Source organism: Paramisgurnus dabryanus, chromosome 3, assembly GCF_030506205.2.
Source record: "Paramisgurnus dabryanus chromosome 3, PD_genome_1.1, whole genome shotgun sequence".
In the NCBI taxonomy this organism is placed as follows: Eukaryota; Metazoa; Chordata; class Actinopteri; order Cypriniformes; family Cobitidae; genus Paramisgurnus; species Paramisgurnus dabryanus.
The window spans coordinates 53,356,013-53,379,546 of NC_133339.1; the positions used below are offsets into that span (position 1 = coordinate 53,356,013).

Sequence of the window (23,534 nt, forward strand, 5' to 3'; positions counted from 1 at the left end):
TCTAGACAATTCTTCACACATCATAGGTTGTAAATTTGGGTAAATCCAGCAAACGATTAAATTTTAGCGATTCTGCTGTCACTCTGCTTTAAATCTCCCGCATCGGAAACTTAAGAGCAGCCTTGAGTCAAACGTGAAAGTTAAGCGTGCATAGAGTCCATTGGCATGACTTCTGATTTCCTTAAATCTCCTTAAACAGAGGTGAACTTTTCTGGTAAGCAGGACCACAATAGACATGTCAATGGAAAATGCCCTTGGTTAAAATAAAACACAATTATCAAAGTAAAGAATATCCTGTAATACACACAGGTTGCATTATATCAGTGTCAGTGAGTTAAACCTCCTATAACCCTTTGTTCAATGTAACTTGTAGAGTGCCATGTAGCGACGGATCAAACGGACACTCATGTCAAGCTTGATGAGGACACAGTCAAAGCTTTCAAAGGTAAACTGAGAAGTTAACAAAATTCTAATGCATATGTTCATTAATTATTGGTTAATTTTTTTATATATTCTGTTTCCTTTTCACAGACCTTGTGATTAAGTCTTCAGTGTCTGAATGGCAAGAAGAAGTGACCCTCCACTTAAACGTGACATTTAAACTGCTCTGTGTTTTGGTTCAGCCATTTTCAGGTTTATCTCAAGTTAGTTCAAATGCACTTCTGCATTTTCCAGTAACTTTTTGTTTAGAGAATTACATCATTATGATTATATAATTATTCAATGGTTGCATATTCATAGTGTACTTTTCATATTGATGTATTAATGTTCCACAATTTGATAGAAGTAGCTCATTGCATTTCACTGATCTTTGTTTTATATTGTAAAATCATTTCAATAGCAGTAAATACATACTTAGTTGTCCCTTTAACATTTAATTAGTTGTTAATGATAAAACCGGTTCGTATGTATGAATACAGAATAGGTATCATTTTAGAATGAGTTAAAACGTGTTTTGGTGGTAGTACATATATAACATTCTAATAGTATACTGTACTGTAATTCAAATGTCACATAATATGGTTACAGTACATTAGAAATGGATTTATTATTTATTATATTAGAGATTTATTTTATGTATACAAATGTGTGGGCAATATATTACCATTTCATTTTGTATGTTATATTATTTATGTACTATTATTATATCTGAAATTATTAAATTATATTTATAAATGTTTAAAAGGTGGGTTCAAATGTGCTTCAAGTTGTAAATGAATACGATTTTAGAAAATAGCACAGTTGAGTACACTTAGATTGTCTTAAGTTTGTCTTAACAAGTACTAAATACTACTTTTTAGTATATTAAGCACAATTTACTGCACGAAAATAAAGAGCTTTTGGTACCTTAAGGTTGTGAACTTAAAGTGTATTTTAGTGAACTTTTTCACCTGGGAATACATTTGGTATATTATTTTAACATACTACTAGTATATTTTAAAGTAGATTTGTAAATGTTTAAAGGTGGGTACAAGTTGTAATTAAAGATATATATTTTTTTAAATACAGACATAGTATGTTAAAATTACATTTTAGTTCAACTTCATGATGTCTCAAAATAGCACAGTTGAGTACACTAAGATGGTATTAAGTTCATCTTAAGAAGTACTAAATACTGCTTTTTAGTATGCTAAGTTCAAAATTAGTGTGCGAAAATAGAGCACTTTTAGTATATTGTGGAAAAGTGTACTAAGTGTACTTAAATAAAGTGTATTTTAGTGCACTTTTTTTCACCTGGGTAAGAACATACGAAACAATTAATAAATATAAAATACAGAAGATAAAAATAATAAATATCACAAAATGTTCCAATGTTGATGCTGTGCATGTTGAAAATTACAGAAAACCCAAATTTCCCTCAAATCCTTGGCCACAAGCACAAACACCAGGCAAATATAAACCTTATACCTGGTCGCAGCAAAGTTCAAAGGCCTGTTATAGATGTGGGAAAATGCCGCCACATGGAAAATCAGAATTCCCTACTGCAGATGCTGTGTGTCACAACTGTGGCAAAATGGGACATTTTAGCAAAGTGTGCAGAAACGCTGCAAAATCTCTGAATGCTGTCACTACACAATAGGGATGTGCCAGAAGCGGAATATGTTATTCGGAAGGGCACGGATAATGGCTTCAAATATCGAATAACGAATTCATCCGAATAACAGAAAAAATATTCGGCCAAACATAATCACGTGTTTACTGGAACAGCGCTTAATTATAAACCCCTTAAAGGAGCATTTCACCCGTAGAAACATTAATCTTCATTGAAAGTGTGTTATATTTGTAGGTGAAATGTAACATACATTTAGAATTTGGTGCCTATTTGACCGAGAAAAGGGGTGTTTGTAGTCTCAATCCCTCAACAAAGATATTAGACTTCCTTCTTTCAATGATGCAAAATGATGATTTTTACATCATTGAAAGAAGGAAGTGCAACACTGAAATCTGTATTTCTCCTGTCTCAGCGACAACTGAGGAAATGATGCATGACCATTCAAAAACATGACTGGGGTTCTAACTATACAAAACTTTATGCAAATGGGTGAAGTGTCCCTTTAAAGTACGAATAATAGGCCTATATATGTGTGAACTGAATGAGTGCAATCTATAAAATGACATTTTCTGCGCGTCCCTTATTTAGAAACGCCAGCTGTTTTGGAATTAGTTTAAAATCTTAAAATAGCTGCTAATATCAAACTTCTTTTAACTCAACTGTAAAAAATGACCCTTTTAGTTTTTTAAGTTTTATTTAATTACACAAGACCAGAAAACCTTGATAAAATGCTGCACTCTGATAATAAAATATTCGTTAATAACTCTGTGTCTCCGTGTGACTTCGGTCACAGATGATCTTTTAATTACTTCAAGTTCAAGCAAGCTAGGTGAATATAAAATAAATAAGTAAATAGATAAAAATCTGAAAATGTAACATTTTGAAATCAAAATTTAAACTGAAGATTTCTATGACATGAATTGCAATTAACATAAAAATAAAGTATGTAAATAACAACTGAAACATTTGAATTAAAATCTTCCTAATTACCTTATTGTTTAAAATCATTTTGCTTGTTTTGAACTAAGTCAAAACTGATTTTTAAATAATAGAGCATACTGATATTAAAAAATTTAAATGAATATCAGATTTTTTATTAATTTAGATGAAGATTAAAGAGGAAGTTTATTTTTAAACAATTTGTTCTGTTCGAGCAAACGCTGTATGGACAATGATAATAATGAGCTCAGCAAGTTTGTTGTAATTCCTTTTTATGCTTTCGTAAATTCTTGTCAAAACAGATGTTTTTGAACTATTCTGTCAGTGCACAATTTGCGTGTCCGTGCGTTGCGTTTCGGATTTGTCAGTCAGCGCGAGTCTTGTCGATCTTAATAACTTTTAAACATAAATCAGTCCCGAACTTTATCTCTCTTAATAACTCTTTAAACCTCAAGCATGTCCTGCATTTTATTTTCAAATTCCTGCATGTTTTTAAACCGAAACCAAGATGTCAGACATGACACGCGTCTTAGTATATTAGGTTAATCATTACAGAAAACGTACAAATAACGATCATTTTAGATGTTTAATTACTAGAGTATTTGAATCGCTAGACAAGGTGTTAATGTAGGCTACTTATTTTTTTCTGAAAACCTTCCACTCATTTAGACAGAATGGGTCACATATGTAACTGTGCAGAAAGACACAATAAATGCTTTATTTATTTATAATAAAAGTAAAAATTCATTTAAAATGCCACTTTCATGTAATATGACAAACTTCCGGTTTAAGACCCGCCCACTTCCGGTTCCATCTGAATACAAATACAGATATAAATAATTTTGAGATTGTTACAGATACAAATACAGATAAAAATAATGACTCCGCTGCACACCCCTACTACAGAAGGTGAAGGTGTAGCTAGAGAAATGCTGCGCAGAGGCGAAAAGACAGTCAAAGAGAACATTTATGTTGTGAAAAAACCTACACACTGCACTGCGTGGAAGGCCGGCTATAGAACAGCTCCAGCTTGTGGGTAGGGTTGACAGCATCACTATGGAATCAGTGAAAAGAATGGGCGTAATCACAAAGATTAAGGAGCCGACAGATTGGTGCGCCGGGATGGTGGTGGTGCCGAAAAAGGAGGTACTGTTCGTATTTGTGTGGATTTCACAAGGATGAATAAATCAGTTTGCAGAGAAAAGTTTCTCCGGCCTTCTGTTGAGCACACTCTGGGAATGCTAGCTGGCGCAACAGTATTCAGCAAATTAGATGCCAATATGGGATTTTGGCAAGTACCACTGACAAAAGAGTCTGCCAAATACACCACCTTCATCACGCCTTTTGGGCGCTATTATTTCAACCGGCTACCCTTTGGCATAGCTTCAGCCCCCGAGCACTTTCAAAGGATGATGATGACAGAAGTGACAGGTGGACTGGAGGGAGCACTGTGTCACATTGATGACATCTTGGTCTGGGGAGAGACGCAGGACGAGCATGATAGGCGGCTACATAAGGTGTTAGAGAAGGCACAAAAGGCAGGCATTACGCTCAACATAGACAAATGTGAGCTCACACGCCATACAGTCAAATTCCTGGGTCATGTGATTTCAGCAGATGTAGTGAAGCCAGATCTGGAAAAGACAAGAGCAGTGCAAGAGATGGACGCACCCAAAAATGTCAGCGAACTCAGAAGTTTTCTGGGCATGGTCAATCAGCTGGGCCGCTTCTTGCCTAACTTGGCAAAAAGACAAGGTGCTAAGAGACCTGCTGTCCAAAAAGAACCACTGGTACTTCGGGACAGAACAGCAGGCCGCCTTTGACCAGTTAAAAACAGAGCTGTCATCCACACCAGTGCTTGCACTATACAACCCAAACAGTGCACTAAACATTTCGGCTTATGCTTCTTCCTTTGGCCTGGGTGCAGTCTTGTTGTAGAAGAGCGAAGCCAGGTGGTCACCAGTGACATATACGTCCAGGTCAATGACACCAACAGAGCAGCGCTATGCTCAAGTAGAGAAGGAGGCATTAGCTGCAACGTGGGCTTGTGAAAGGTTTGGCTGTTTCATCCTAGGAAGACCATTTGAGTTGGAAACTGACCATAAGCCGTTGGTGAGTCTGCTGGGCGGAAAGGCTTTGGATGACCTCCCACCAAGAATCCAAAGATTTAAAATGCGACTCATGAGGTACAATTATACAGTCAATCATGTCCCTGGCAAGAACCTGTGGACAGCCGACACCTTGTTGCGTGCTCCCCTAAGAACCGCAAGAGCACACACAGATACAAGCCTACTAGAGGACACCAACATCTATGTTGACTCTGTCATCAACAACATTCCTGTCAGTGGAGATTATCTGAGCAGCTTACGTGAGCACCTAAAGGCAGACAATTGGCCTGACAAAAGCCAATTACAGGGAGCGCTGAGACATTACTGGCCTGACAGAGTAGTGCTCACGGTGCATGATGGACTGCTGCTGCGGGGCACAAGCCTTGTCATCCCATTCGCCTTACAAGGGGATGTGCTGCAGAGACTGCATAAGGGACACCTGGGGGTGACAAAATGCAGATGCCGGGCCAAACAGACCAGGGCTCAGCAGCCAGCTGAATGACATGGTACTGAAATGAAGAACCTGCAGTCAGGAGAGAAAGAACGTCAAAGAGCCGCTGATGTGCATCTGTGCCATGAGACTTGCATGTGTGTACAATTTTTTTTCAAAAATATTTTTTAATTTTTTAAATATTTTCTAGCCCAAACACAAGTACATAAATACAACTGCTTGAATCTGCTGATACGAGTTTCAAACACTCTTTTTCGTGTGCTCTCTCTTTTGCACCAAATATCTCTGAGATAAATAGTGCGAAAGTGATTTGTATACCTGTAGGCTATGGTGAGCACTGTTCAGCACTGCCCACCAGGTGGCGCCCCCGACACTGACTGAAGCAGAGTTTATTCATTACCACCAATGTTTCAGCAAAGTAAATCGCCTTTATCAAGGTATTATTTTCACCAAGTGGAGAAAAATATAAATGGGAGTGCTAATTATACACACATGAAGGTAATTACATACAATACTCCAATAATTCATTAGTAAACAAAATATAAGTTCCATAAATCTCAAACCATCAATATAAGTAGATTAAAAAATACAAGCAGCAAATACACACATACACACTAAAAACTCCTGGGTCAAAAACAACCCATAATGGGTTATTTTTGACCCAACTCCTGGGTTAAAAAGGACCAACTAATTTCTGGGTTATTTCAACCCAGAAAAATGGGTAATTCTTTTTGACCCAACTTCTGGGTGAAATACCTGACCCAACTTCTGGGTTAAAATAACCCAACATTGTAGTTAATATAACCCAACTTCTGGGTCAAAAGAACAACCCCAATATCTGGGTGGAAAAGCCCAGAAATTAGTAGATTTTTTAACCAAAGGTCAAAGATAACCTAAATTGTGTAACTATGCCACTATGCCTTATTTCAGAAAAGAAAAAATTCAGACACTTACACACTTCAAGCAGTTTAAAATTTTTATTGCATTAAATTAAATTCTATATAAAACACACACTTGGACCTATTTATTTTAGGTCACACTGTAATAACATTAGAAAGGAAAAATAGAAAAATAAACAACTCTCAAACATTCTCTCTCAAACATTTAACAACATTCAATAATTGGATTGAACTTGAGGCTTTAAGTCTTCAAACATTGGTTGTGTGCAGCGTAAGATCTCCCAGAGGGGAACGGCTGCGATTGCTGAAGGTATTCCACCAGTGACAGCCGGTGACTTCTTTATTCGAGGATGCTCGATGCAAAGTTCGTCACAACATGTATGTAGCTTGTCATGTGTGTGGTTTGTAATTTCAAAATATGTGTTCTGCGCTTTGAGAGATCCTGTGTGCATCACGTGTCATGTCAAAATAAGTGCCTGCTGCAGACGCGTCTAAAGGGTTTATGATAAAAGAGATGCTCGCACAATCTCATGCGTAATAAGAGTTTACTGTTAAGGAAGTGTCTGCCGTGTATTTTAGGAACATGAGCGTCTATTGTATCATAAACGGTTTTGACGCATGTGCAGCAGGCACTTATTTTGACAAAACACGTGATGCACACAGGATCTCTCGACACGCAGGACACATTTTTTGGAAAAGGGAACCACACACATGACAATCTGAACACTTATTTTGAATTAGCGCATCTTCGGATGAGCAGTTACGAGCCGCCACTGTATTCCAGCATATTTGTTCCAACCTAAAACAGACAGAGACAGAAAGATATAAAGTGAATATTGTGTAGAAAGTAAATTGTAAGCAAGATAATAGACTAACAGTTTGTGTTATAATGCTGATACTAACTGTACAAGGAAGCCAAATGAGCTGAGGTTCTTAATTGGTGTCTTCATTTTGAGTGGGTCATGAATGTGTACAAGAAAATGTGGGTTAAGAACCACTGAGTAATAAAACTTAACATCTTTAACTTCACTTTCTAGTCAGATTGCTACCTTAGATGGCATCACCCAAAACTGAAATACAACTGCGAGGAACCTTGAAGTTGTTGTTTTTTAAACCAGGATTCACCCTTTAGCTTTCACATGAAACATGTCCCTTGTATAGCCTTCTTTCACATGAACAGTATAGTTATAGAATTAAGAATATTCTCTCTCAGAGTGGTGCTGAGAAACTGGTCCATTGTACTTACAGACATTTGGTGTATGAACGCTGTCAGGGACTCTTCAGTGGAATGACGGATAGTCTTCTTCTCAACCCTGTAGATGGCCTGTAAATAATGACAGAATTTTCATTTTTGGGTGAACTATCCCTATTAAAGAAAAAGTTTTTCAATATTTTACTATGTTCTTACCTTAACTTAGATGAAATAATGCATCCCTGTCTTTTTTCTATGCATGCAGTTCATCTTTGTACAGCGCGTTATTAATGCATTTAGCCTAGCCCATTCATTCCTTAAGATCCAAACAGGGGTGAATTTAGAAGCCACCAAGCACTTCCATGTTTTCCCTATTTAAAGACTGTTACATGAGTAGTTACACCAGTAAATATGGTGGCACTACATAATTTTTTAAGCGGATAAAAATGAGAACTATATTGAATGGTGGTAACATCATCAATCATCACACTGATTTTGAAAAAGATGAGAGAGTTCACAGGAGAGATGTTACTGCACCAGAGGTCAAAGTGCTGCAAACTAAGTGCTCTTCCGCCATACAACATAGTTCTCATTTTTTTAATCCGCTTAAAATATTGTCACCTCTTATTTTGTGCCACCATACTTACTCGTGTAACTACTTATGTAATAGTCTTTAAATAGGGAAAACATGGAAGTGTTTTGTTGCTTCTAAATTCATCCCTGTTTGGATCCTAAGGAATGAATGGGGCTAGACTAAATGCTAACACATTCACGACATGCTGTACACGATGGACTGCACGCATTGAAAAAAACAGGGATGTATTATTTCGTCAAAGCTGACGTAAAAACATAGTAAAATATTGAAAACGGTGTAGTTTTCCTTTAAAGAAAAATGTTTAGGTATAGATAGATAATATGAGGGCAATACGAGTAAAAAGCTCACCTCAAAAATGTCTCTGTCAGCTCAAACAGCCGCCACTCAGTTAGCTTATCAGTGACAAAGCTGTCCATTTAAACAGACCTGGAGAAAACATAGAGGTTAGCAACAATTTGAAGACTTGACCTGGTTCTTTAAATCTCACTACTTCAGCCAGTAGAGCATTCTATAATATTATAAGCATGGTGCAGCTGGTAAACATAACTCAAAGCAAAGCAAAACCCAGTGAGCATCGATGGTCCCCATGTTCCCTTACCGGAAATCACGTGACCTTTTCTGAATATCGACTTAATAAACTTCATGAAATGCGACAGAATTTTTATAAAGACAAACATTTGTTTTAGTTTTAAATATAGACACAAATCTCTAGACAGTAAGGGACCACAATCTACTCAATATTTAAAATAATAATATTTATTTAAAATTGTTTAAAAAAATTATATTTAAAACGTAATCATATTCCTCCAATTTTAAGCACGGATATATAAGAGGATAATGACAGCGTTTTTCACAATGTATTGTTTAAAAAATAAGTCAGAGAGCTGTTGGTTTTGCCGGTTGTTGATGAGTAACAGCTGTGAGTGATCACAACACGATTAAGCAGCCACATCACAGGATAATAAGTGAACAGTGTCCCAATGTCAAGCGAGCTAAAGTCCTTACCAGTGCCCGAACCTGTGTACATGATAAACTGATTCACGACCTCGGGAGCTAGGGACGAAGAGACACAGGGTACAGTAAGTGTGTGTACCTGCGGCGCCATTTTGCGTCTGTATGCGGCGCCGAGCGCCATGTACATAGTTTTAAATTTACACTTATTTGTCTCAAATCGTCGTTAATGTATATACAGACTTCACCATGTGCTGTAATGTACATTAAATTTTGCATTCATTTACAGAAATCAGCTACTTTCATGAAAATTTGTTGATATTGGATTTTCAGATGATATTCTAAATTCATTCAGTTTACGGACGCTCTGAGGTAAAGTGTTCAGACTGCAGACTCAGCAACGATTGTATTTAATTATACAGTACAACCATAACATAGTACTGATATATCTTAATTCCATAATGTCCTTAAACATAACAATATTGCTGGCCATAAACTGAGAAAGTGCGGGATACGAGTGGTCTTATATACGGCGCGGCGCTTCTCGTCGGTGTTCCCCCTTAACCCCCGACCCCCTTAACGTTGCACGAAGTCATAGCTGCCCTGTACTTATCGTATTTTTACCGGTATTATAACAATGAGATAAGCAACGGGGACATGGACACAGAAAGTTTACGTTACATTGACACTTAAAATACTTGCTTACCTTGAATACACAACGAAGAAGCCAGGCCAAAACGGATCGAGCGCGCCGCGAACTCCGTGAAGTGACAGTTATTTCAATCGACTGTTGTGAGAAAATTCCAGAACAGCGGGGGGCGGGGCGTTAACCCAGAACATGGGTTAATCTTTGAAAAATAACCCAGAAACCCAAACAACCCAGGAATTGGGTCACAATATTAGCCCTATAACCCAGAAAATGGTTACTCTCTGAAAAAATAACCCATAATTTTAACCCAACACAAATAACCCAGAATATGGGTTGAAGAAATAACCCAGGAGTTTTTAGAGTGTAGGCCTACATTTAAATAAGATACCAAACGATGTAAGTCCCATTCATTTTTAATATCATAACACCTATAAAAGCGACCCAAATCAAAATCTACTTTTAAACCATGTGTACCAATGTTCGCATTTTATATACCTAAAAGGCCTCCTGTCTAAGTAAAAATTGGTCAAACTCACCTCAACTTCTAGATGGAAATCGAAATCCCCTCTCCATTCCTATATACAATAATGAAGTAATAGGATGATTAAATTCAACAAAATGCAGTGCTAATGGCAGGTTCATATTTCTGCATATTATTGCACTCTGATGTTTTTGTCACGGCCCGAGCGGACCACGGACTACGTGGGTCACGCTCTTACCACAGTTCCGCCTCGAGGAGGTCCCCAAAGCACCCCAATGACCAGCCAAATAAGAGATAAGTAAACTAATAACAACTTTATTTCATTTAGTTTAAAAGAATCAAGGAAAGGGGGAAGGAAATCTTAAATATCCTCTCGCCCTCAGGGGGAACACTACGGGCCTGGGACGTTGGAGGGGAGAGGTCAGAGCTGCAGGGCCAAGGGATCACAGGGCAAGGGTCGGGCGGAGCTCCTTCGTCCTCGACCCACCTCCTGTGTGGACAGTCTCTTCGCGGCCCGCTTCGTCCTCCTGAGGGCAAAATAAAACACAGGGTGAGTGATTATGGTACCCTGGCTAGCCTACGCCTTCATCGCTGAAGCTTTTCTCTGTCTTTCTATTTCAGGTTCCTCGGGCCAAGCTGGAAACGTGCCGCTTCACCTTACCACACGATAAGTGTTTTCTCCTCTAGGCACCACTAGGCGTTCGAGCAAGCAAGGTAAGTACTCTCTGGTTCCTTATACGGTAAGTATTTCTTTCACAGATATCTCGGGTCTTCGATACGGGCTGGGTAAGCCGAGCTTTAGCTCGTTATACGGTAAGTATGTTCTCTCTACAGGCCATTCAAGACGTGTACAGTAAGTATGGCTTTAGCTCTGTTACGATGAGTGTGTTCTCTCTACAGGGCATTCAAGACGTGTTGGGTAAGTACAGCTTTAGCTCGTTTACAAGGAGTATGTCCTCTCTACAGGGCCTTCACGACGTGTTGGATAAATATAGCTCTATCTCGTTTGCAATGGGTATGTTCTTTCTACAGGGCATGCAAGACGTTGTACAGTACGGGTGATACTGGAGGAACGAAAGGTATACGTCACCACATCGCCAACGGGGCCGGACACGGGAGCGGGGGGTCCCTCCTGATACTGCGGCCGGCGCGGTGGCACCTCACTATCCGTGGGTTCCAGCTAACGGGATCCACACGTCCTCTTCCCTTTCTCCTAGGGCAGGCGAAGATCTAGACAGATAGCAGTTATTTCCAGTGCTCCAGCCACACGCAGCATGTTTACAGCTCCTGGGCCCCCCAGCCCTTCTCTTGGCGACTCCTCCGCCAGTGGTTCTGGCACGGACTACCACGTCCCTCTCAGTGCCTTCCCTACCGCGTCCAAGGGTCCTTACAGGGCTTATATCCTGGCGTGTATAAAGTGGGCTGGATATTCGCCGACGCGGCGGCTGCCGATGGTACTCCCAAAGCGCTCCTTTTTCCTGAGGGGGGGGAACGCAGACAATAAGCACGACACCACACTGCAACTTGTGTACTCACGTCAATTTATCACTCCTCACACAGCACTTCACACACTCCAGTGAAATATTAGGGTCTGGCTCCTCTCTGGACAAAACCAGCTCCTGGTTGGAAAAAGGCAGCCTCTGAGGTCGCGCTGACAAAACCCCAATCACTAAAGGTTTTAATGCCCGCTGCCTGTAGGCGCACTTAGCCTCCGGCTCACCCACTATCTTCCCTGGGTGGGGCCGCTAAAAAAGGTAAAACACACACTCCTTTAACACTTAGGTTTATCACCAACAATGAATGCAATTACTCACGGCTCCAGGGTTTCTTTCCAGCTCACTCGGTGTCTGGCTCACCCACTAACTTCCCTTGGTGGGGCCGCTAGAAAGGTAAAGCACACACTCCTTTAACACTTCCGGTAATCAACAACAATATATGCAATTACTCACAGCTCCGTGGTTTCTCTCCGGTTTCACGGCTCGCCCACTGTCTTCCCTTAATGGGGCCGCTAGAAAGGTAAAGCACACACTCCTTTAACACTTCGGGTGGCCAACAACAACATATGTAGTGACTCACAGCTCCGTGGTTTCTCTCTGGCTTCACGGCTCGCCCACTGTCTTCCCTTAATGGAGCCGCTAGAAAGGTAAAGCACACACTCCTTTAACACTTTGGGTAGCTAACAACAACATATGCCATTACTCACAGCTCCGTGATTTCTCTCCGGCTTCACAGCTCGCCCACTGCTTTCCCTTGGTGGGGCCGCTAAACAGGTAAAGCACACACTCCTTTATCACTTCGGGTGGCTAACAACAATGTATGCAATACTCACAGCTCCGGGGTTTCTCTCCGGCTTCGGGTGAGAAAGCGTTCTCCAGCCTCCGTACACACAGCAACAATCCAATCGTTTGTGCGTTCTGAATACTCTACTGCTCACCCTTCGATAATCCTCACAATGTCTCTCTCTTGTTTTACAGATGCCAACGATCTCCTAATTTCCTTTCCTGCAGTCCCAGAGTAATCCTTACGGAGGTAGCCCAACGTCTGCCCAACACACTCAACGGTTCAATAACAACACACCCTCTGCCTTTCCTAACTCCTCTTTTTATACTCGTCCTTCTAGCGTATCCTGACAAATTGCTATCCGCCACGTCATCGACACAGCTGTAGCCCGTTGCGGTGATTTCGGGGATCCCCGGGAAACCCGGAAGCGCTGGTGTTTACTCAAAACTAGGTCCGGGCGGAACCATTACACTCTTATTAGGTTCCGCCCTACTGAAGTCACTCCGTGACATTTTGTGATGTGTGTTTTATACTCTCTATTTGTTTTTTCTACATATGATTTACCACAATAACATGTTATCAAATAAATAAGCTTGTATTTGTTTGGGAGTGAATCCCAAAGATATTTCCATATAATTAAGATTCTTAATAAAATCATTTGGTCCCTTATATATTATTTTTAGACTTTATATATTACATTTGACTGTAAGGAAGACTTTTCTTCAATGTTAACGGATGATAACTGTCACAGGAAGGCGAAACATGGTAAGATTATTGGATCCAAATGCAGTTTTGTATATTAAATCCAAACAAGGTACAGGAGCACAGGCAAGAAGACGAACAGTAACACATGACAGGAAACAACCAACATACAACAACGGCTGACAAACAGGCAATCAACAGGCAGGGTAATTTAATGTGTCAAGAACCAATGACAGAACAGAAACAATTAATTACTATGGAAACAGATGTGCAGTGGGTGGAGTATGATTAATGTCCATGGCAACAAAAAAGGGGGCGGGGCAACAAAGGAACAAGAGGGAAATAGGGCAGACACAGACAGGACTCATGACCTTGGCCATACTCACCATTGAGGTCTGGAATGTTTTAGTGAGTATCATAGTAAACTACTGATTATGTCTTAATATGTCTTCCGAATGTAACCATTTTATTACATTCTGTCTTAAAGCCTAAAAAACAGTACCCGTTGAAGTCATTAAAGTTACTTTTTTAACAAAAGAAGAGAAAATCACTCACTGGTCTTGACTGTAACTTCGTAAAAAAAGAAGATTAATCCATATTTAATTTTAAATAAATACCTTTTTTTGCCAACAATCCTTAATGTTGAGCTCTGCTCTTTGAAGTAAGTTGGTTTATTATTGGTTTATTATGCAAGTTCAGTGTAAAAAAGGACACCCCTCAAAGTGGACTCTTCCAAACTCCCCTGCCTCTATTCGCGAGTTGGACTGATCCAAAGTTGCGGTGAAGTTTTGCAAAACAGTTATCAGCGAGTGAGGCTGCAAAGATGCGCTGTAGATAGTTAATTACAGTTAATTTAGTTAGGAATATCATGATTAACGGACTTTGTGGATTGTGTGTGCGTGCAACTGATTGTAAGTAGGCTATTTTCTGCATATTAGTGATTAATATATGTTTAAGAGATATATAAGAGTGCTATCGCGGCATTATGTTCGAATGCATAATAATAATAATTTGGTTTGCATATTACTGTATAATGTCCCTTAAATATCTTGTTTTAATGCTATATAATCATACTGGGTTGTTTATTAGAAAGTAATTAAGGCTGCTCTTGTATTATATCGTTATATATGATACCATTACAATGTGTCTTGGAACATGCCCGGGCTTGTCAGTCTGCGCTGTTAACGTGCAATATATCGCGGGCAGTAGCCTACTATAAAATAGCCAATGAATAATTCATGTACCTTAGTTTATATTTGTTTCTTTTATGTGACATTAAATATGCTTATTATAAGATTTAAGTACTTTTTATAGATCTGTGAATGTATACTTATGCTTATTTATATTTGTATCTTGTTTATGTTTACAGAACCACACATACATGCCATTAAGAATAAATAATCAATAAGTACAGACTGGTGTGAGACCTAATGTTCTAACCGGACATCCTGCAGCTGTTCAATAAATCCGAATCAGAAAAGAAATAGTGAATAGCAATTTTACATGGTCCTTCGAGCCGGATGAGTGATCTGCTGCAGTTATGTCTCACCCAGAAAGAGAACCCCCTGCTGTGCGACCAAGGAGACAAGTGAATCTCCCACATTACCTTGCAGACTACGCAATCAGCGTACCTAAGCCTCATCGACAGCAGCCGCATTCACCTAGCTGCCATGATGTACAAGATGATTACCCACCAAGTACTATGGATCATTCCAGATCCACTTCACCACTCAGCCAAGCATCAGAGTGCTCAGAATGGATATTAAAGGACGAGTGGGACAATACATCTGAAAGACTGAGAGAGGAGAATGCTGCATTAAAACGGCAAGTGCAACAGATACCAGAGATTACAGCCATGTTAGAGGAGATGAAGCGAGAGAATGCAACCTTGCAACGACAAGCTAGCCAGCTCCCTGAAATCTTTTCAGCAGTCCAAGAGATGCGTCAACAGAATGTTGCACTCTTTCAAGAGATTCAAAGCCTGAAATCTGAGCGGAGAACCCCTCCTGAATCAGTCATTTCACCTCAGCCATTTCCAAGCTCTCACATTCTAGCAGCGCACATTCAGACACCAGAGTTAAACCATCCTATACCAGCCCCACGCTCGAGAATGCCTTCTGCTGCTGCTAAAAGACAGCTATGCCCAACTGGACCAGATGAAAGCTCAGAGCTGACTGCACATCTGAAAAATATGAATATTTCCTCCTCGTCACATGAGAGACATCCCTTTACAGCACAGTATAGCGACTCACCACAGTTCAGGTATCAAGACTCTCTTCCATATTCCCTGCCACCTCGGCTGTCTGAGTTTATGGTCCCATCACAGGATCAGAGGAAATCAGATCGCACCAAACACAGTTCAGAGCATCCTTTACCCTCATCTACCCCTGAGAAAACCTACAGAGGTCCAACCCCTACCATACCCTTTCTGATGTCGCCTGACCCTAGGGAGTTCTCCAGGCTGAGAATTGCATTAGATAACATCCTACCTGATGATGCCACAGAACACTTTAAGTTTCAAATCCTGACAGACCATCTGAAACTGGAGGAGGCTCTTCTAGTGGCGGACTCGTACAGCAATTCGAAGTTTCCTTTCACAAATACTATGAGAGCTCTGAACAAAATGTATGGTCAACCTCACCAATTAGCACTGCAACGAATCGCTGAGCTTATGGACGGACCTAACATACGGAGTGGAGATGTCGGAAGCTTCAGAATGTTTGGGCTGCAGGTGCGTTCGCTTGTCAGCATGGTGCAGCAGCTGGGCCACAAAGGTAGAATAGAGCTGGAATGTGGATCACATGTGTCTCGTCTACTAAGTAAACTGCCTCATGACCTCAGATCTAGTTTTAAGCGGTACATCCATCCTCTCCAAGTTGCTATTCCCACACTGCTTGACTTTGCTGATTGGCTGGAATATGAGCTTCAAGTACAGGAAGACAGTAGCCAATATACTTGTCATTCCAAGCAGGATTCTTCGGCACGCATCAGAGAGGTGAAAAGAGAGCCTAAGCAGCATCGTAGACCAACTACTATTCTCCTTGGGACTGAAAAGCCATCGTCCACGTTTACGACCTCTGCTACGTCTAAATCAGCTTCAGTCAGCACAGAGAAGGTGAAAGCTTTTTGTCCATACTGTGACAACAACAAGCATTATTTGAATAGCTGTGATAATTTCAAGCTTCTCAACAAAGACATGAAGATTGACTGGAGAAAGACAAAGAACCGATGCTGGCGTTGTGGTCGTGGACATCAAGCAGCTAACTGCACTTTGAAGACCTTTTGCTCAACATGTAACAGGAAGCACCTGTTAGTTCTGCATGATGTAAATGAGCAAGTCAAGCCACCTCAGCAGAGTACAGTTAATTCTAGTGCAGTTTTGTATGTTGACCGCCTAACATCCAGCAGTAAAGTGCTGCTCAAAGTGATCAAGGTTCTGATCAGGAATGGTAACAGAACGATAGAGGCTTATGCAGTGTTGGACGATGGGTCAGAGCGGACCATCATTCTACATGATGCAGTGGAGCAGTTGGGACTTGTAAGAGAGCCCGAAGACCTTGTGCTTCGCACAGTGAGACAGGATACACAGGTCATTCATGGGGCGGCAGTGACCTTTACTGTGTCCCCAACTGTTAACCCCAATAAAGCCTACAAGATCCGTAACGCCTTTACAGCCAAAGTACTCGGCCTGGCAGAACATACTCACCCAGTCAGCGTCCTGCAAAGGAAGTTCAAGCATCTTGCTGAGTTACCACTAGAACAGCTGGATAAGGTACATCCTGTGCTTCTCATCGGCTCTGATTGCCCCCACCTTATTACACCTATACAACCAGTGAAACTGGGGCCTCCTGGTGGACCGGCAGCAGTGAGAACACGTCTGGGATGGACCCTGCAGGGGCCAACGCAAGAGTTAAGCAGTCATCTTTCCCCTGAACAATGCTTCTTTACCTCATTGAGACCCATCAATGACCTTTATGCAAATGTGGAACGATTGTGGCAAATGGATGTTCTACCCTACCAAAGTGAAAAGGTGATCACCAGATCACGCCAAGACAAAGAGTCCATTCAGCTTCTTCAAGAAAACACTGTGAGGGTGAATATTGATGGTGTTCAGCGATATGCTACTCCTCTGCTCCGTGTCAAGAACATGCCTAACCTCTATGCACATAAGGAAGCCGTCTTGCCACACCTGAGGGGAACTGAGAAACGGCTAGAAAGGGACCCTAATCCGGCTACAGCATACCAAGAGGAGTTGAACAAGCTAGAGAAAGCTGGGTATGTCGTCAAACTAAGTGAGGAGCAGGTGGACGGAACAAAAGAAGCTTGGTACATCCCGCACCACATAGTGCAGCATAATGGGAAGCACAGGGTAGTCTTTAACTGTTCATTTTCCTACCAGGGGCACAATCTGAACGAGCTCTTATTTCCTGGTCCAACCCTGGGTCCGTCACTTCTGGCAGTCCTTCTGCGTTTCCGGGAACACTCTGTGGCCATCAGTAGTGACATCCGTGGCATGTTCCATCAGGTACGCCTTTTGCCAAAGGATAAACCACTGCTGAGATATATCTGGAGAGATATGCAAAAAGAAAGAAAACCTGATGTCTATGAATGGCAAGTCCTGCCTTTCGGGACTACCTGCAGTCCGTGCTGTGCCTCGTTTGCTTTACAAAAGCATGTTATTGACCATAGCCAACCTGGAGAGGACACACGGATCTCAGTGGAGAAGTCATTTTACGTTGACAATTGTCTTCAGAGCTTTGCTTCCCCTGACACGGCCAGGAATCTAGTCGACAAACTCTGCAGTCTCCTGACAACTGGTGGCTTTGAGCTACGACAGTGGGCTAGCAATGACCCTTCAGTTATCAGCCATCTGCCAGCCGATATTCAGTCTCAGAACAGCATCCTCTGGATCAGTGAAGGTCATCAAGATGCACAGGAATCAACTCTCGGCCTTCATTGGACCTGCCATTCAGACACCCTCTCCTATAAACAACGCAAACCTGACCGTCAAGTGCCCACAATGCGCACCATTTACCAGATTCTTGCTCGGCAATATGACCCCCTTGGCTACCTTATACCATTTACCACTCGAGCTAAGGTGATAGTACAAAGGTTATGGGACAAGAGGAGAGATTGGGATGATCCACGACTGCCAGAGGACTTGCTAAATTCTTGGAACCATTGGGAGAGTGAATTGGAAGACCTACAGGACATCAAGTTGCCCCGCTGCTATTGCAGTAAGGAACTAGACTGCCCCACTAGTATGAGACAACTTCACATTTTTTGTGATGCCTCAGAGAAAGCCTATGGCTCTGTGGCTTACTTAAGAACAGAGAACCCTCAAGGTAAAGTAGAGGTGGCCTTTGTAACAGCCAGGTCTCGCGTTGCCCCCAAGAAACAACAGAGCATTCCCCGTCTTGAACTGTGTGCAGCACTCACTGGAGCCCAGCTCGCTAAAGTCCTGAAAACAGAGCTTACGTTACCACTTCATAGCATTACTTTGTGGTCTGACTCCACTACAGTGCTGACCTGGCTTTTATCAGATTCTTGCCGCTTTAAGGTTTTTGTGGGGACCAGAGTGGCAGAGATTCAGGAGTTGACTGAGTCTGATACCTGGCATTACATTCAGTCGGGTGACAATCCAGCAGATGCCATTACAAGAGGAAAGTCTCTCTCTGATCTCATCAAAGATAGCAGATGGAATCAAGGCCCAGCATTCCTCAGACAGACATCAGCCAGCTGGCCAGAGATGCCACCATTAGCCCACATAACACAAGATAGTGAGCTGAAAAAGCTAACCTTCTGTGGACTTGTAACTTCTGCTCTGTCACTACCAGATCCACATAAATTTGGCACCTTATCAGACTACCTAAAAGCACTCATAGAATCCTCGAACAATGGCTCTCCCACAATTGCTACTGAGGAAGATTATAAAAAGGCTGAGCTCACAGCCCTCTGTCAGATCCAGGAAGAATCATTCCCAGATGAGGTGGTGCACTTAAAATCTGCTAAACCACTGCCAAGCAGTAGTCGACTGCTGTGTCTAGCCCTTCCACCAGCCAGGTTAAGAATCCACAAGCCAGTTTTCTATTCTACGGGGATAGATTGCTTTGGTCCTTATCTCATAAAGATAGGACGCAGAAATGAAAAACGTTGGGGGATCATTTTCAAATGTATGACCACCCGCGCAGTTCATATCGATCTCCTCACCAGTATAGACAGTGATTCATTCCTTATGGCCCTTCGTCGCTTCATTGCTCGGCGAGGCAAGCCCTTCGAAATCCTTTCAGATCAAGGAACAAATTTCAAGGGTGGGGAAAGGGAACTCAGGGAAACCTTTGCAGCTCTTCAACCTGAGCTCCAGGTTCAACTTGCAAGCCAACAGATTAAGTTCACATTCAATCCACCCCACGCACCACATTTCGGTGGATGCTGGGAACGGGAAATTCGATCTCTGAAAACAGCCCTGCAAGTAACCCTCGGAGCACAGACAGTCACTGAAGAAGTGTTGCGGACTGTTCTCATTGAAATAGAGGGTATACTCAATGCCAAACCTATTGGGTACACATCTTCAGACATCGCAGACCCAGATCCAGTTACACCAAATATCTTGTTGATGGGGCGGCGAGATGCCTCACTTCCACAAGTGATATACCAGGATACCAAACTCTTGAGCAAACGGAGGTGGAGGCATAGTCAGCTGCTAGCTGATCACTTTTGGATGCAATTCATTCGTAACTACCTACCTAGCCTACAAACCAGACAGAAATGGATGTCAGAGAAGGACAATCTACAAGTAGGTGAAACTGTTATGATTGTTGACCAGCAGCTACCACGTGCGCTTTGGCCTGTCGGAAAAATTACACAGGTCTATCCAGGAAAGGATAATCGTGTCAGATCAGCTGAAATCAAAGTGAAAGACAGAACATACATAAGGCCGGCAACCAAAATCATCAGCCTACCTCCATTGCCAGAGTGACCTTTCATTACTTATCAAGGCCTTTTTCATTGTTCAAATTCATATCACGAATTTGGGGGCGGCTGTAAAAAAGGACACCCCTCAAAGTGGACTCTTCCAAACTCCCCTGCCTCTATTCGCGAGTTGGACTGATCCAAAGTTGCGGTGAAGTTATGCAAAACAGTTATCAGCGAGTGAGGCTGCAAAGATGCGCTGTAGATAGTTAATTACAGTTAATTTAGTTAGGAATATCATGATTAACGGACTTTGTGGATTGTGTGTGCGTGCAACTGATTGTAAGTAGGCTATTTTCTGCATATTAGTGATTAATATATGTTTAAGAAATATATAAGAGTGCTATCGCGGCATTATGTTCGAATGCATAATAATAATAATTTGGTTTGCATATTACTGTATAATGTCCCTTAAATATCTTGTTTTAATGCTATATAATCATACTGGGTTGTTTATTAGAAAGTAATTAAGGCTGCTCTTGTATTATATCGTTATATATGATACCATTACAATGTGTCTTGGAACATGCCCGGGCTTGTCAGTCTGCGTGTTAACGTGCAATATACCGCGGGCAGTAGCCTACTATAAAATAGCCAATGAATAATTCATGTACCTTAGTTTATATTTGTTTCTTTTATGTGACATTAAATATGCTTATTATAAGATTTAAGTACTTTTTATAGATCTGTGAATGTATACTTACGCTTATTTATATTTGTATCTTGTTTATGTTTACAGAACCACACATACATGCCATTAAGAATAAATAATCAATAAGTACAGACTGGTGTGAGACCTAATGTTCTAACCGGACATCCTGCAGCTGTTCAATAAATCCGAATCAGAAAAGAAATAGTGAATAGCAATTTTACATTCAGCCTTGCATTATGTTTGTATCTTACAGTTAGTATAATGCATGCAGTAATGCATGCAGGGCAAGAAGAATATTTATCTGATATGGGGTAATGTGAAGTATTGTAATAATTACACAGTTTTCTTTTATGGGATATGGACCCCCTAAAGTAGCCTTTATAAAATTCTAGTTCTGCCACTGCATTATTGATGTTGTATTTCAGCATATTAACCCTCTGGGGTCTAAGGGGTTTTTAGGGCCCTGGGGAAGTTTTTACATGCACTGACATTTGTGCTTTTTTCAGTTGCTTAAAACATATTAATGGCAAAAGTCTCATAACACTGTGTTCAGCACAAACTGGGCTACAATATCATATAATCAACATGTATGTACATGTTTGTATTTTTGAGAGAAAAATGTTTATGCGTGATTTTTGAAAAAGCAAAATTTTTAAGTCACTGATATAAGTCCACAAAACTCATTCTAAACATGTTTTCCCAAGACTTTTCTAAACAGGACTAGTAGTCTAGAGTTTTTTCTTCAAAATGATATGAAAATCATATGGCCTACTCAATCACATAAAGCAAGATATTGATTTACAATTTCTAAGACACTTTTGCTTGGGAAAGGCCGTATGCGTGGAGGCGGGAAAGCTCCTGAATAATCAGTGATTGACAGCTGAGAGACAAAAGAGTTGAATAATGAGCCACATAATGAGCCTTGTTGGGATGTTCAACAGGAATGTAACTTTCTCTGTAGTAAAACCATGATAAGGTTTACTTTTCAATATAATGTAAATACACACACACACACACACATTATGTATATTTATTTCTATTATTTTCTATTAATTTCACAAGTATACGTTACCTTTTAAAAACCATAGTAGCCTAATCATGGTAAAGATACTGTTTGGCCATCGTAAAATGAACACACTTCAACCCAGGGTTAGTGTTTGGTTGGCCAGCGAGAGGTTTACTTTTGTGCAGTAAAAAGCTCAAAAGAACAACTGCCTATCGTTGTCTGGACTCTTATTTGTGTTTTTGTAATCATTATAGTAGAAACACAACAAGGGACACGCGTGGTAAACTTATCAATGTTTGTTTACAGCCGCCGCCATTACCTCACGTGTTGATCATGAAAGCAGTGAATGTGTGCACATGCGAGTGATCCTGTGTTTAATAAACTTGCTGTGCGGAGATATGCGCTTAGACGCAACTAAATAAGGATTGTGCTGTTTGCAATCGCCTATTTTATAAGAATACCAAAAAGCGCGTCGAGTTTCCTGACTCGCGTGTTTGTGTATGTGCGTTCCTATCGCGTGAACTGTTTGACGGAAGAACAAAGAAAACACTCGCGTCTGGAGATACTGACACACATACGCAAGTAAATAAGGATTTAGATGTCATTTTTGGTGCAATCGGATGGAAATACAAGGAATGGAGAGACTGGATTGTGGGTTGCATATCCATTGACTGCAGGAGGCACGAGTCATGCATATGGATGTTTCTGCTCGTTCACTTCAATGGCGCGGGGGTGTGGCGATCTGATCTCATTACAGATAATGAGGTAACAGAAGAAAGACGCTACCTATCCTCCTTCTCATGCAGTTTACACCGAATGACAATATCTATTTTCAATATCACTTACATCATTTAAAAGTAGACATTCCAAGCATTATGTAGACATTTATCTTGTGTTTCTACGACAAGTATTCGTTAAGTTACAGTTAATTTTTCTGACGCGTTTCTGAAAGGACTTCACTGAGGGAGAGAGAACAAAATGCGCATCATGTTTATTTTCTTAATTTTGCGAAAAGTACAACATTCTGTTTTTATTGGGAGTGAACAGAAAAAAACTAGACACTTTAATGTTTTAAATGATGTATAAATCATATCTGTATGTCAAAAATCAGCTGAGTAATTTAAGTCTCTTTGCGGAGTGATTGAAAAATTAAGAGTTTGCGGCGCCCGCGCCACCGTCGACCCCAGAGTGTTAATAAGTGTGTGCATATTGTGAATGAATTTAATAAACCATTCTTGATAGCCTTTAGTTAATTCACTAAACTGATCCTATATTCAGTTAGCCTATGTTTACTTTACTGACACAGCAGTGTGCTCAGGATGGTAAAATAATTATTTCAATGAATTACTAATAAACAACACAAGTCTTGTGCATACTGACATGGTTTGAAATCTATAGTTATTCGATTCTTTGGTTTTCTGATGTGTTAAAATTCATATATGTAGAGCAGAGAAATAATTTAAAAACATTTTTTTCCGGGGGTGCATTCCCTAGAAAAATATATATGGACCTCTGTATTTATAAAATCCTCTGTACGGCCCTGCTCATGACCATAAGAATCCACTCTCAATAGTGTATTACGAGCTGTAGGTTTTTTAATCTGA

General features: G+C 40.7%; 1 long non-coding RNA gene across 2 annotated transcripts; it reads right to left on the minus strand.

Moving 5' to 3' along the window:
* Positions 1 to 6,985: 6,985 nt before the first annotated feature.
* Positions 6,986 to 9,926, minus strand: LOC135745370 (uncharacterized). Of its 2 annotated transcripts, none has more exons than XR_010531204.2 (4): positions 9,895 to 9,926; positions 8,586 to 8,663; positions 7,697 to 7,774; positions 6,986 to 7,249 (listed from the first exon to the last, which is right to left on the minus strand). It is a non-coding gene; the product is annotated as an uncharacterized lncRNA (long non-coding RNA). The 2 variants fall into 2 exon arrangements; XR_012336488.1 differs by lacking the exon at positions 9,895 to 9,926 and adding an exon at positions 9,243 to 9,297.
* Between the last annotated feature and the right edge of the window lie 13,608 nt (positions 9,927 to 23,534).